Source organism: Chaetodon auriga, chromosome 12 (genome assembly GCF_051107435.1).
Source record: "Chaetodon auriga isolate fChaAug3 chromosome 12, fChaAug3.hap1, whole genome shotgun sequence".
Lineage (NCBI taxonomy): Eukaryota > Metazoa > Chordata > Actinopteri > Chaetodontiformes > Chaetodontidae > Chaetodon > Chaetodon auriga.
The window spans coordinates 21,624,788-21,637,658 of NC_135085.1; the positions used below are offsets into that span (position 1 = coordinate 21,624,788).

Here is a 12,871-nt window from a genome sequence, read left to right on the forward strand (position 1 = left end):
CCAAGTCTAAGGACGATTAGCATGGAAAAGGTGCTGATGACAGTTTTTCCAGAAACACATACCAAGCAGAAATCCCTACACCATCCAAGCGAGTGATCAGCTTAATGTAGAGGGCCGGTGAAGCTGCGCCAGTACCACGACAAAATGCCAGTGCTGCTGAGTCATGACTAAATTTTGAGGCTTTGCTCGAAGATGAGGCTCCTCCAGGTGACAAAACCACTGATGGCTGTGGAAACACAGCCTGAAAAAGAAGTGAGGAATGCAAAACCATGACAAGACCCCAACAGAGGAGGAGATTACTCTTCCATCCCTGGTTATATCGATACTGCAGCTGGAAGAGGCTGAGATGATGCAGAAGGGGAATCCTGGTCCATCATCTGTGTTAGTGACTAAAACTCCTGTTCACTGCATGGACTTGACTCCAAAATGATAAAGCATTGAAGGATGGGCAGATCGATACATAGAAAAATGGACCTGTCTCAACATTAGATCATGTTCTATGGAAAAATGAACCCTCTCTGCTCTCTGCTTCTCTGCTGATTCACACCATAAACATACAGTGTTCGCACATGACTTAGTTCATCAACCACACCCTGAAGCACATCCTATCTGACCCTGTTTGGCCTGAAACCATTGATCACAGTATTTGCGCTGTGATCATTGATATCACTGATGTGTAACACGCCCAGTTCCACAGTACTGCAGGCTATTTGTTGTGTGACTGCAGCCAGAAAAATTCTTTGGCACTTTCAGGATTTTGAGAGGCAGCTTGGGTCAAAGTAAACTCAGTGGGAGCAGGTGAATAACACAGTCTCATGTTGCACAAAATAAGAATATGTTGTTGGATAGGAATTCATGCATGTCATCTTAGAAAGAGGCTTGAATTGCTGTTAACTTTAGACAATGATCGTCCTGGGACTCTTCCTCTATGGTCAGATAGTGTTTTTAGAAATGACTAATTTACTGTATCTCCGATCTCCCAGCAGAGTTTGTTCTCATTGTTTATTTTCACTGGATTGACAGGAGGGAGTTTCTTAAAAAATGTCACATATCTGCATATAAAAAGGGGCATTTTCATTTTATTTAATCAGTCAGTTCATCAGACACCTTTTCACTGTTAACACACACAAACAGAGAGGGAGGACAAGTCAAGTGTTGTACACAGCAACAATGGAAAGTAAATACAGTAAGTACTTGTACTCAGCTACTGCACTTCAGGACAGTTTTCAGGTACTTGAGTATTACCATTCAATACTACCTTGTACTTCTATGACACTACATTCCAGATATTGTACTTTTGGTCCACTTTATTAATTAACACATTAACGTTACTTCTACATTTAACTTTTAATACTTAACTACGGAGCCCTGAGGGGTCATTGTAGAGGTGTTGCGTTCACTTGCAGTCAGTTTCTTCCCAATCCATAGGAACAGTTAGAGTGCTGATCGGGTATGGCTGCCATTGTGGTTGCAGCCATGACGCTATGGATATGACTGCCGTAGTCACACTGTGACTATTCCGCTCCTAAAATTAACTGTCATATCAGATATGACAGATGTGACCAATACACCACCAGAGGTCAGGAATACAGTAACTTCAGCACAACTGTCATTTCACTGCACACATTCAAGCCCTGCATGTAGTTAATGTCACACCCACATCAACTAATGTGTCACAACCATAATCACACCAACCAAAGCACAGCCATGGCCACAGCCACAATCAGAGCAACAGCCAAAACTGTTTCATGCCATGCCTACAGACATAATCACAGCTACAGTCTGTGAGAATCGGCCTCTGCAGCAGCCACTTATGTACATAATGCTGCTATAAAACTTTAATCGTGAGAGAACACGGAAGATTTTCAGGAAAAAAAACTTTTGCGGGTTCCATAACGTTCAATTTGCTCATTACTGAAGTAAAAATCCAACATTTTGGGAGTTACACTTGTTTCCTTTACCAAGAATTAGATGAGAAAATGTATAGCACTCTCATGTCCCTACAGTAAACATGCAGCTGGTTAGCTTAGCTTAGCTTAGCATAAAAGACCAAAAACAGGAGGAAACAGCTAGCCTCCTAAAAACACTTTAAAATACATTATATCTCATTTGTTGTACAATAAAGTGTAAAAATGCCACTTTGCTGTTTTGCAGAGGGTTATGAACCAGACTACTTCCTGGCCAGGCACTGCAACTTCCTGGAATCTCCACTGGTTGTCTGGAAACTGTTTCTGGCCAAAGAATAGTTCAGCACACAGTTAGCCTCCTGTAAAACCTCCTGCCTCCTTCCTTAAACGAACAGATTAGAGAACATTACAGATGCTGGTAGGGTTTGTTACTTTAAGAGAAAGTCAAGCTAGCTGTTCCACCTTGTTTCCACTCTTTATGCTAAGCTACGCTAACCAACTGCTGGCAGTAACTTGGTATTCACCTTACAGACATGAAAGTGGCATCAGTCTTCCCATCTAAATAAATGTAATCTAACTCTCAGCAAGAAAACGAAAAAGCTTATTTTCCATGTGAAATTTCTCAGTTACAGAGTATTTTTGCATTGTTGTATAGCTATACTTGTATTCAGACAGAGGATCTGAAAACTTCCTTCACCTTTGACATGCACAACAGCACACATAACTGTTAGAGTGTGAGTGCAGGAATCCACCCATCTCTTGATTCAATCTCAACAAAACAAGCAAGCTTACATTTCATTGTTTCTAAACTCAAGCCAAAATGCTCGTGCGGATCTCTTCCTCTTCCCCCATCAGCGCTCACCTAGCCCTCCGTCCTCTCCTCCTGGCAAACCTAAACATTTACAAGCAGGTGTGGATCTGTGAGAAACTTTGACTGAGCGCAGATGGCAGGAAATTCCAGTGAAATGACAGTGGCTCCGTCCAAACCACAAGACAGTGTGAGCAGAGCCCGTGAACCAGATACAGCAGGGCCAGCAGCAGCAGCGGGAGCAGCGCCTATGGACTCGGCTTGGACTCCTCGGCCTGCCAGCGTCTTGAAATAGGAGCAGCTTCACAAGACGCCTGTTAAAACTCTTCTGTGATGCAGTGAGTCTGGTGTGGTGGGTGCTGCTGACTTGTGTCTTTCCAAACAAATTTTGGGTGGTATTTGGTCTGAGAAACCTTGTGAAAATAGATTATGTTTTGCATCTCGTGGTTTTTTATGGCCTACATTTGGTGAGGCATCACTATTTCTGCCAATAGATCAAGTGGGACTATATCAAGCAACACTTTCCAGCTCTTCGTGCAGTGCTCCTCCATATGATGTCAGGGGGGAATTAATTTTACACAACTAACAGACAGGGGTGTAGTAATGAAGGTAATAGTGGAATTAAAGCACCACAATGGGGAGGGCCCTCATCACCAAACAGAACTGTGTTTCTAACAATAACAGACTTGTGTATATATATTTAAATTGTTATTTTTTATGCTCTTATTTTAGTAGATGTGTCATATTTTAGTAGATGTGTCATGCACCAATTTCACCAGAAAAAATTCCTCGTATGTGTAAAAGCATTCTTGGCAATAAAGCTTTTTCTGATTCTGATTCTGATTCTGATTCTCAAAAGGCCTGAAGCTGAAAGTTTGCTTTTATCTGCAATTTATTGGCATGATAGTGTTATTTATATAGCACTATTTTATGTATCTAAAACAACATTAGAGCCGCTCTGAAAGGTGCAAATGGTTTAGTTCACAAAGTCCACTAACAGCTAGCACTGATGCTGGTGACTTTGACGCAATTACATCACAAAAAAAATAATAAAATCAGGCTACCAAATGAGAAAAGACAAAGAGGAGTGAGATAGAAGGCAATAAGAGGGAAAGCGAGTGTTTAATATCGGTACGTAACGTGGCTAATTAGTAGTATTAGTAATACTATTGGCATTAGCTTGCTGATAAATGAAGCAGCATTGTCTTCAGTTTGAGAAACAGCCACATGTAACTGAGGATGACAAGATACTGACGAGATAAGCTCATAAAGTGGCTGCTAAAGGTAATTTAAACAGACTGGGCTGGTGCAGTAACACAGTAATCCTTTCTTATGGTTGGCTTGTGCTCAATCAGAAGTGGTTCCCTCGATGTGTTGTCCGACCTTGTTGGAAATCAAAAAGCCGTTTGCGTGAAAAGCGACAGGAATAGGTGAGTCAAGAATGAGAAAGGGCAACAAGGTTCAAACAGCGGCTCTCTTCTCGCCTCACACGGCATGAAGTGCGAATGTCGGATCGGCGGTTTCAGAAAGTTCCAGAAATCGTCTGACACGGCGCCCCCCTGTCATCCGCTGTCATCGAGCTGTGGGGGGAGGGTGTTTCTGAGCGATTCAACCATCCGACAAGCAGTTCTGAGGAACCATCCTGGCAGCTTCAGCGCGTACAATGGAGATCCTAAAAACTGTGACTGAAACAATGCTCTGACGCCTAAGCGCTGCATGTTGAGAAGAAAACCATCTCAATTGCATTACAAGCACTTCAATACTGATACTTCAATTAACCTACAAACCACAAAAGATGCATGTGTTTACTTGCTGATTTGTGCAGGAGAGACAATGGCTGTATTAAAATGGGGGACGGGGGCCTACTGAGGCACAAACGAGGCCCAGAGTTTTGTGCCAGACCACAGATAGCAATAACTTTTTTCCAAAAGTGAGTGGAAGTTTTGGAGTCATATTGCAAATACATTTGGGATTAGAAGAGCGGGAAAGAAGCCAAGTGAGTTCGGTAAGGGGGGAAAAAAAGCTTATTAAATTACTCAAAATTGAATTAATACTGTGAGCGTACACTTGTTCCAGGTTGGGATTATAACTTGTTACTGCTAAAACAACACTTTTCTGCCTGAGCATCACTGAAAACTCACATTTAAGTTCACACTAGACGTTTCTACCTGTGTTTCCAGCAGGGCCTCTGAAGCCTTTGAATCACTCCTCCTTTTATTTTTTTATTTTTTTGTCCTAAAACTTTGAAATGTAAATTCGTTTTCCTGTGGGAGCGGATGAAACGAGCAAAGCTGTGTGTACGTCTGCTTCACAGATTCTGCGAGGCGTCATTAATCTTGACAGATCTCTTTAATTTAACTGCTATATTTGTTATGCCTGTATGTTAGTTTTAGGTGGCTCCCAGTAATAATATTTAAACTTTATTGCAACAACTCCCTCCACATGCACTATGCTCCTCTTTTTAGTGTACGTGTCCCAACACCAACTCATGTAAAAACAGTACATTTTGTTACTTCTGGCTGTGACTACATGCTCTCTAAGACATATACTTTACATTTGACATAATAATATTCTCATTTAGCACGACTGTTCCTCTTTGTTGCTGGATTTATTTACCAATATGTATGCTACAATATTGTTTATTGCTGCTGTAGTGATTTAATTAAATTCTCCTCTCTCTCGCTGCTGTGTTGCTGCAACTTCAACCTCCCACTGAAGACCTCATAGGAACTGAAAGTAAATTAATTACTAATTGATTGTGTTATTCTTTACAAAAGCCTCATGTCTTCACATCCAGAATGTAAACTTTTTAAGAACAAAAAAGCTTCAAGAAGTAGGATCAAGAGGTTGTCAAACTCAAGGCTAAAGCTAAGGCTAAAGCTAATCATTTGAATCATTATTTTGGCTGTTCAACCCACAATTTTACTATTTTGCTTCACTCTCACTGCTCTCATCAACACAGATTAGCTGTTTTCAGCAAAAAAGCTCTGACAAACCAGCTGTACACTACCATCACCAAACAACAGACAAACACAGTTAGCGACTAGCTTTTGAACATAAAGGTTAAGACCCAGAAGTTTCACTCAACACGTGATGGAAACCAGGCCAGAACTAAACGGGGAGTGAATATCGATCCAGTGACCAGAAACATGAATGCTAAGGTTTTCTGTATCTGCTGGATGTGTAAATAGGTGCAAGAAGTTAGCTGCCATATCAAGCTTATATGGTGCTAATATGTCAGATATTGCTCAACTGTCCCCATGTGGCCAAAAATTGATTAATACTGCTTTAAAATGAAGTAAAAAAAAAAAAAAAATCTCAAAAGCTGAAGCTACAAGGCTTTTATGAGACTTTGACGCTTTTCTTTGAATTGAACAATGAAAGTCAGTATATCAGGCTGAATAAACTACCTGACCAATCAATTAAGCAATCAATGAACTTAAGACAAGTTTTTGCTTAATGTACCTTTTGTTCAACATAACAGGTCCATTTATTTTTCAGACTAACATTTTGCTGTTAATACTTGAATAATAGTTGTTCTACTTTAACTCGTAGTTGCAGTGGTGCTTTAATGAATAAATCTGAGTATTTCTTTCACTGCAGTCCAACACTGAATCAACAAATCACTCAACCAGGAAGATGAAGGGTGCGCCTGCAAATACAATGGAAACCAAATCTAAACCAAAGAATCTAGATACACACACACATTTCTTTTATACATTTGTTTTCCATTGAAGCATTGTGAGAATAACCCCAAGCAAGAATCTGGAGTTTATAATCATCATGTACAGATAAAGTACCCTCCGTGTATTAACTGGAACTTTTATAATCCCACTAATTCACTGGACTGTGCTTAGAAGAAAAGTTCTGGGACTTGAAATAATTTCCCAAGTAAACATGATTTAAAAAGACATTGGCCTGCAGTTAATACACACCAGAAACAATGTTGAAACAGTTACCTCTGATACTCGCTGCGGGTCGTATTACCCAGCTGTGTCACCCTTGGGTGTTGCAAAAGAGCACGCACCTCTAGCCAGCAATAATATTTCTGAACCAAACCAAAATGAGCTCTGCTTGTAGGGCAATCACAGTTAATGTCCGTGAAAGGTATGTAGGGACCGGGCAGCTGAGAAAAACAAGTGACGAACCATTTCATCAGCGCGCTCTGAACACAGGCACCGCTGTCATAAAACAGCAGTCCAAACTAGTTTGAGATCGGATGTGACAAATTCAGACTCCGGGCTGTTTTTTCAAAGACATGGTTACAAATATTTGTGTAAGAGAAAGCAAATTTGTTTCTTGCCTAACACTAATACGTCCCATATGATCAGAGTTTCTCACTGACTTTGAGCCCTTAATTAAATACATTAGGTCATCTTGTTCTACGTAATGTAAACACAAGTATTAAAGGAGTATTAGTAAGTAAGCTATGACTTTAAATGACCGCTGTTGGCCACCAGTGGGAATTGCAGTAATAAGTCGTGTCCATCCAAATATTGCTCAAATTTTAATCACATTTCCAAAAAGTCAACAAAAGAAAGTTTGGCTCAACAGGTATTTCCATCAGCTGGTTTAATGCAAATAGTACGAAGAGGGCGTAACAAGATTACGTCATCAAAGATCCAGCAACTCTGGAAAGTTTCCAACTTTTCCCAACATTTAACTTCCTGATCATTCTCATTCCGGGTTTTGGCACCTCATACCAATGCACAAGGTACCCTTTAGGGTCTGTGAGAGATGCTCCAGGCTTTCCAACTAACTCCAATGTAAACCCTTCCACAACACTATTGTGAGCCAGGTGACTTCAATGAAGTCAATTATTTTAACATGTGTGCATAAATTAACTTACGTAGTAATGACTCGCATCATGTACGTAAGGTCTCATATGTAACGTACTTAACTTATAGCCGATCAGGTTTCTTCTACAAGTGCCGTTTTTCATACTGCTACCATTTGTGTTGTTTTAGTTTTGGGGTTTGTTGGTTAAAGGAATGGGTTGTCCTTTTTTGAATAATTAGCTTCTTGCCAAGAGTTGATACCACTCTCATATCTGTGCCAGGAGGTGATTAGCTTAGCATAGCTTTGCATAAAGACTGGAAGCAGGTGGAAACTGTTAGCTAGCCTGGCTTTGTCCATAGTTCAAACATACAACTAGCAACATTAAAGCTAATTTATCAGGACATTTATTGACAGTCAGATTTTGTAGCTTTAGACAGAGTCAGGCTAGCTGTTTCCCCCTGTTTCCAGTCTTTATGCTAAGCTAACCATCTGCTGGCTGTAGCTTTATATTCGTTCATTCATTCATTAACAATGATGTTACCAGGAAACCAACAACAAATGACCAATAATGATGAATACAAATGCTGGAAGGACGTATAAACTGCTGTTTGCCACAAAATAGTACAGCATGCAATCTTTTATAACACCACCAATTGTCATTTTTATGTTAATGTGTCCAGCTGTTTCCCCCTCTTTCCAACCTTTGTTAAAGCTAACCAACTGCTGGCTGTAGCTTAATATTTACTGGACAGGTGTGAGAGCGGCACAGCGCTCCTAACCTAACCCTCAGCAATTTCCCAAAATGTCAAATTGTTCCTTTGAGCAGAACCATGTTATGCTGATAGAAATAAGGCAAGGAAGTGAGGAAGCTGTATTTGTTTTTCCATCAACCTTTTTTTTATTGATATGCCAACTTTTTCACCTCAGTCATGCATGAAATCACTTTAATGTGCATGAAAGCATGTGGTGGGCCGTTACTGAATGACAGGTCCAACACAGACACTGAGCAAAGGGGCAGTAAATCAGGATGCTGAGTACCGTAGTGTTCGTTTGGCAAAATAATCTCAACTTTTTGGCTGAGCAATTTCCATTCACTGATGAAGATTGTGGGGTTGAAAGCTCCAGAAAATGCTTGCAATTGAACCCCAAGCTCAGATTATTTTCTCAAGATAACAGTTTTAACTAAAAGTCCACTTACTCGCTTGTTTGGGAGCATTTGACCTCATCCCAGCTGATTCAACGAGTGCCTCCAAGGTCAGGACCGAAGTGCAAAACTGGACAAAAGTGTTGCGTCAAAATTTGTGTCCCTTATGAAATGGTGCTTTCTCTAGCAATGTGGCCTCATGTCACCCTTTGTTTTTTAGTCATTTTTGCCACATACGTGCAGTGGCAAATGGACGAAACCCATTCATCCAATCCACTAAAACTGAAATGCTTTTGTTATTTCTTCCCCTGGTGTGAAACCCAGGCGAACATGCGCTGCCAGGGCAAACAAATAGTTTAGGGCGAAACGAATCTTGGCTCACTGCTGTCTCTTGCTTGTAGCACCATGCTCCATCTGAGCACTTGAACAAACAATCTGAGCATCTGGTGAAATAATTGCTGAGTCACTGGTATTGATCAACAACCTGATCAACCTCCCAAAGGCAATACTAGGGTAATTCCTTTTGGAACAGTACAAAGCTTGTTTATTACCACTTTAATAGCCAGATGCATATGAGTAAACAAGGAAAATGATAAAATTAACAGTGATTCGGCGCTCACTGCGCACACCTCTGTGCAATGGGAACACCGGCCGAGGCCTGCGAGTATAAACCATGATTCCCCAGCACAAGCTCCATGCCAGTGATACCATGAGACTAATGATTAAAACAAGCCTCCTCATCTGTTTGACTCTCAGAAAGCCAGATTTCCACCCCCTGCGCAGCACTTTTCATTCCAGCAACATTACATAAATCAGCGGACTGCAGAGGAGTGGAAAGGAAGAGTCCCATAAGTAATAAGAGAGGAAAAAATATCACAGGGAACCGTTTGGGTAAGAGTTTACTACAGTATAGAGCAGTGTATCTATAAATTGCCTTCCTCAAATCCTTGTTGCACAATCAAAACAAGTTCTTGTGTAATCCATGATACAGAGGTAAAATTAGATCTGATTATAACATTTCTTAACAACAGTTTGGAGAGTTGTCCAACTTTTCCTCTCCATCCAGGGAGAATTTTCCTCATTTATCATCTGCTCTTGACAAGTAAGTGGTTGTAAAGCATTACTGCACATCCTGCATCCACCAAACAATAGTTCATGTCTCAGCTGGAGTCACTTTGAGTGCTTACAGGCAGCTGTTAACATTAACAGTGATGTACACTTCTCAGAACTTGTGATTTTTTTTTTTCCATTACTCTCATTGCTAAAAGAAAGCAACGGCAGTTTTAGCAGATTTTTGAGGTGATCTATCTGAACAATGTAAACACAGAACCTGCATTTTCTTCAAACTTACATATAAAACTCAACATAAGTCTCGTGGCAACGTCTCCATAAGTCTTCATTACAACATTTAAGCTTCCAGCTTTTTCATATCTAAAAGGCATTAAAAGCTGAGTGAGGTAACGTTTGCAGCGCTGCTCTTACCGTTTTGCGTCCAGTCATCGCTCACTGCACGCTGGTAGGTGTTTGCCTCGTGCTGGCTGCACGCGGATTGTGCTTCCCACTGTCACAGCGGCGCTCTCTGCACCGCGAGCTCACTGTCTCTGCTGCGCGCGCACACGCCTGCTCTGACATGCTTTCTTTTTTTTCTTTTTTTTTTCTTTCTTTCTTTTTTTTTTTTTTATTGTCTTAATGAACAGAACATGTGATGCAGATAATTAAATCCACTCAGGGGAAGTATCTGCAGTAATTAGTGGAGCTTTTATTAGTATATGCTAACGAACTGCACATATGCATTTTAAGCCTGCTTTAATTTTCCGACTTAAATTCATTCATGATGACCTTATCCCCACTTTATTCTGTTATTGTCACTTATGCTGTGATGTTTTCTAAAAGTATTCCACTAATATTTTTAGTTCCACTTGTACAGTGAATAACTTTCTATAAAGGATCTTCACTTTGTAACTATAATGAGCCAAAAGTCTGTATTGATTTGATTTGTCAGTGATTTGCGAGTCAGTCATTAATAAGCACAGCTTCTGGGTTGCCAGATTGTGGCTTGGGTTTATCTTCCTCTTGTGTCACACTAGCTTTGTCTTTTCAGCTCTTTAGTTCCTCATATAAACTCTAATCTGGCAAAAACAAAAAAAACAAAAAAAAAAAACACAACTGTTTATTAACAATCACAACCACAGATTAGCTTCACTGAACCTTTTATTATTGAATAACATCAATATTATGGATGACTTGCTCACTTTCAGTGTTGCTTTTTGACCCTTACTAACAATTTATGATTGCAAATTTAATGGTTAATTACCTTTTAGTAAAAAAAAATATAAATGCAAATTTGATGGCTTATCAGAAAGTGAAAAAAAAAATAAATAAAAAATAAAAAAAACTCAATTACTCAACAGCCAGAGAAAATCTTCACAACCTGGTAACACAAAAGTGTTTGTTACAAATGTCTGCTCTATTAAGCATTAGTCTGTGATTTATTAAAGATCCAAATGTTTCAAGACACATAAAAATACTGTGCTGTAAAAGTGATTTGTGACTCGATTGTTTTCTTTTAAGAGCAACGTTCAAAATTCTTAAATCTTCCTCTCCCTCATTGAAAAACCTTGAATCTATGAATATGCAAATATTTTTCATTTCAAAAGTTTAACAGCTGGACTCAAGATGTTTTCTACTTCACTGAAAGATCCACTTAGTGTGCTGGAGTCTTCAGGTTTCCACATCACACTTGTGTAAGTTGCACACTGGACCATAATTGGCCTCCAAACGAGTTGTAATGACGCAAAATCCTGCTTGTATTTCACATGTTAAACTCAGATTTAAGATGAGTGCAGAGAAACTTTCCCTCTTCGGCAGATGGACGTGAACAGACGGCGTCAGACTCACAGTGAGGCTCAAACATACGAGTGAAGAAACAACAAGTGAAACACGAGTGAATTTAGAGCAAATGACAACAGATTTTTAATGCTTGTGATTAGTTCAACCTTTCTGACATCATATTGTATCTTTGATCTCCTTCTGTACAAACTGTGTCCATTAATCTCTTTAATGGCCTTTTTTTAATGGCACTACAGTAATTTTCCTGATGTCTTTGTCTTAAAATAGAGGTCACACTGTGGCATGTGTGTATGCAAAATCACTGCATGCATCAAGCCAATACAGTATAATATAATGTACTGTAGCTGCTTGTCCCTTATGGTTTACTAATAATCCTATATGATAACTGACAGTTTCTTTAATACTTAATAGTGAGTCCACATGTGTGCCATTGCACTTTATGGTGGCCTGTTTCTATTTACAGTGGAAACCCTGTAATACACAGTGTGTTTGTGGCGCTCAGTATAAACTTTGACATATTCTGGTTTTTGTCTTGCAGAATTTCTTCTGAAATGTCTTTTATCATCAGCTCTGTATAATGTATGCTGGCCTAAAAATTAATGCTTAATATTAGCCTTGTTACATCCAGAAAGTGAACTCCCCGTCCCTCCCACATTTGTACCGACACATCAAAACTTGGACATACTGTAAGACAGCCTGTCAAACATCTGGGCCCTTCTTCGCACTGTTAAGATTGACATAAATACACAAAGGAGGCAAACAAGCAGAGAAACCTTTTATCTGTATATCTGATTACACAGTAAAACTGCAAGTTTGAGTTGTATTTCTGATTCCTGAGATGATGCACGGAGCTGTAAACAAGTCCTTTGGGACGGCACTCAAAACAAAACCAGATGGGTGAAAACAATTCACAAAAGAACATATTCTCCATGAAAAATTGGAACATTGTCGAGGTTTCATCTGCTAACTCGATACAGAAAACAGCTGGTGTTGGTCTCGTTTGCTTGCCATCCTTTCTTTGTCTGCCTCTCTTCATCCTCAGGTGCAATAAAGCCGTACAGAAATATTAACAGGCCTCTTTCACAGCAGACGTTTTGACTTGTCATAGCAGGAAAAACGCAGGTGTTATTAATAACGTTACCAATGGCTCTGTTCTATTCAAGGTCCCAGCAAGTCATGACAGTGTGACAACGAGGCAGCATGAACAACAACAGGCCCCCGAAACTGCAGCTGACACATGGAATTCAGCCATGGTTCGTTTTATTATTTACACCTGTTTACAGTGACATGTCAAGATGTCTTCCATGAAAAAAAGGTCATTATCGAGCATAAAAGTGATTTGAGGCTTTTGCATCCCATCTCATTTCATCAAATTAACTCCAA

General features: G+C 39.8%; 1 protein-coding gene across 2 annotated transcripts in view; it reads right to left on the minus strand.

The window, feature by feature from the left end:
* glis1a (GLIS family zinc finger 1a) overlaps positions 1–10,238 on the minus strand; it is a 43,727-nt gene extending 33,489 nt beyond the window's left edge. Inside the window, exon 1 of one of the 2 annotated variants that reach the window (XM_076745815.1) lies at positions 10,121–10,238. The gene's annotated coding sequence lies outside the window, so the exon portion shown is untranslated. Of the gene's footprint in view, positions 1–8,692; positions 8,716–10,120 lie in introns of those variants that run through there. The other variant, XM_076745816.1, reaches the window with a different exon arrangement.
* Between the last annotated feature and the right edge of the window lie 2,633 nt (positions 10,239–12,871).